Genomic DNA, 3,263 nt, shown 5'->3' on the forward strand with positions numbered 1-3,263 from the left:
AGTTCTTTCCCTTTTCATCCCGGGGCCTGTTTCTGATCTGCGATAGGCTCGCATTGAAAGTCCCAGCCCAGGCTTCTCTAATCAGCTGCGACAGATGCTGCCGCGCTCAGGCTGCCCACAGACCTTGAATTCATTACCCGGCCCCTCGGCCATTTTGTTCTGCGTACAATTGCTTAATAGCTGTCACCTTGGCTTTCAGTCGCAGCCAGCTTGGGGCTGACTGGTTCCCATTACTCAGGATGGCTAGTGCAAGTTCATCACCTTTACAGGATATCACTGATTGATTCCTTATGCCTTGGAGACCTGTAATATATTTGCATAGGGGCTGGGGGGGGGCGGGGAATAGAAATCTCTGGACTGTAGAGCTTGCCATATTTGAATCATTACTGGCACTTCTTGTCAGGAGTCTGGCCTCTGCTGACATGAGTGCTAATGAATTTGTAAATTAAAAGAAAAAAAAACCCCAAAACAACCTAGCCAGTTCTAACCTTGGCTGTCGCCACCTGCTGCCTGAGAGAGAATGAGCAGTAGAAACTGGGCTCCCCCCCCCCCCCCCGCCCCGCTTCCCTTGGCCTGAGCTTGTGCAGGTCTTTGAAATGACAACCTCTCTCCCTCCTCACCAGCTCCCCCCCCCCCCAGCAACCCTGGAGAGCCCCCAGCTCGGAGGGAGACATCTTTCAAGTGAAATCCTTGGCGCTGGGAACTACTTCAATTAGACAGCAGGGAGAATGTTAACATGCCCTCCGGCCTTTTAAGTGGGTTTTAATTTTATGTTGTAAGATAAGACACTGCAAGGCTGGGCTGCTACTCCTCCAGCAGGCTCCATTAGTCGGGGGGCACCCGAGGCCTCTTGACCCTTTGACCCCTGGGCGGGAAGTTGGTTTGGTTTTTTAACAATTTGTCAGTGCGACCCAGCTTCTCTTCTCTCTTTGCAGGCTCTTCTGCACTGTTGGGTGGCTGAGCTCTGCTAAGAGGCCCCGGCCCGGCCATGCGCTGGAGGGAAGCCCTGGGGGCCACCTGCCCGGGGGCCTCAAGGTGGGATGGCAATCCAGGTTTTCCCAGGCAGGGCGCAGCAGAAGCAGACACTTGTCATGTGGCAGGCTTCTGGGCGGGTGATGTATGACCTCCTGGCGCTACTGAATGGTGCCCTTTGTTCCAGGAAGTCCCATGTGCCCCTTTTTTATTGAGCTGTTGATTCAGAGGGGCAGGAAAGTTCCACAAATCCCACTGTGGGCCCCGTTCTCACCATACCCAGGTGGGGCAGGCCAAGGACCTCATACTTCCAGAACGTTTGGTAGGAAGCTGTGGGCTGCTTCAAAGCAAAAGACCCCTTAAGAAGCAGCTTTCTTTACTTGAACACGGCCAATTCTGGGGGGGGGGGGGGGGAGATCCTGGGAGCTTACCTGTAGCTCAGTGCCCGGGTTCTAGAAGGTGTGGAGTAACTATCTGCAGAGGGAAGAGCCTCTTGTCCTGAGCCAAGCTCAAGTTTTGTCTGAAAAGCCTGAGGAGGAAGCTTGGGGCTGGGAATGTGGCTTGGTGGTAGAGCGTTTGCTAGTATGCATGAAGCCCCAGGTTTCAGTCCTCAGTACCATGTAAACAGAAAAAGCCAAAAGTGGCCCCGAGGCTCAAATTAGTAGAGCTCTAGCCTTGAGCAAAAGCCATCAGGGACAGTGCCCAGGTCTAAGTTCAAGCCCCAGGACTTGGGGGTGTAAGGCGGGGTGGGGGGGGGGGAGTTGGGGAAGCTTGCCAGCCTTAACAGGTAAGCTCAGCTTCCCATTTTGTAGAAGGAAGCCCAGCCAGTGCCCCTGAGGGCCTGAGGACCCAGGAAGCAGGAGACAAGGCTGACTTCTTACCCAGCAGGAAACTTCAGTCCTGAGGAACACAGGTCTTCCTTCAAGCTCACCTGCGTTTCCAGACCAGTGTTTAATGGAGGTAGTGGGTAGAGGAGGAGGTGAGGGGCAAGAGGAAAAGAATGTCAACAGGGGAGGCTCCCGGGTCTCCCCTAATCTAGTGGGTGTGAATCTACACTGGGATTCTTTCTCTGCCCCCTCCCTTTATATCTTGTCATCAATCCACCTTTCAGGATCTGGCAAAGAAGTGGGCAGAGGGGCTTTGCCAATGTCGCTCATGTGAAGGTGGCTGATGGACTCCGATCTGGTGACTCTAAGAAGCAAGGCTGCTCTTGGGTCCCTTTTCTGAAGGAGCTGTATGAATCCCACCAAGAGTTCTTAACTTCTGAGACCACTTCCCTCAAATTGCCGAGGTTGACTGCTAAAAGGTAACAGGTCTTCGTGCCACCCCCGCCCCTGCCCTTCTGGGGTCTTTGTGGATCCTGGAATGTGGCCCAGAGCCTCTAGAACAGCATGGGGCCAAAGGTAGCTGTGAATATACTTCATTTGCAGCTCAGAGGCAATGAGGAACCTGCAGTGGAAAAAGGAGGCAGAAGAGGAGACAGACACCACCGCTCGGCCAAGAAACAAGCAGCCAGTAAAAAAAGAACATCCACGCGCTTCACAGTTGTAAGATGGCTTTATGTTCCAATACGTAAAGTAAAATGTCCATGCTATGTAACAAGACACTTCACGTCCACGTCACCTGTTAGCTAATGTGTTTTCTAATAGAGCTTTATTTGTAGTGTGTGTTTATATAATATATAAATGTTTTATCTAAACCATTCTTAGTTTTTAACATCAAAAAGGTAATAAAAATTTAAATAGCTGTCTTCCAAATATTCCCTCCAGCATTCATTTTTATTAAGTTTATTCATTTGTTAAAAAAAAAAACAAAAAGCAAAGCTGAATTTGACATGTGGCTCGCATTTGTGAGATATATATATATATTTATATATTTATTTATATAATATATAAATAGCTAGTCGGCATGCAAAGGAATCTAGTGATTTCCCAGATCTGATTTAGTTTCACACCAACCACTCCGATGGTCTGATGACATTCAATGCTAATGAGCAGGGCTGAAGATGGAATTCACCCTATTTAAGAAGAATTGTCTGTGCTCACTGGCTAAACTTTCTGGAAGAAAGGAAATCTTTCTCAATTATCTTTATTTTCTAACACCTTTCTTTCTCCCCAGAGGTTTGCATTTTGTAGGAGCAGAACAGGCCCTGGGAGAGGCCTGCCATGAGCTCCCGTCTCGTCTCGGGGGTCACTGCCCAGTGAGGTGCATTTAGTCTCAGCTGGGTTTTGACAGGCTGATATAATCTGACAGGTTGAGTTTTGTATGAGAGAGAGAGGGGGGGGGGAAGA

Source organism: Megascapheus bottae, chromosome 17, assembly GCF_031878675.1.
Source record: "Megascapheus bottae isolate mThoBot1 chromosome 17, mThoBot2.hap1, whole genome shotgun sequence".
NCBI classification, from domain to species: Eukaryota; Metazoa; Chordata; class Mammalia; order Rodentia; family Geomyidae; genus Megascapheus; species Megascapheus bottae.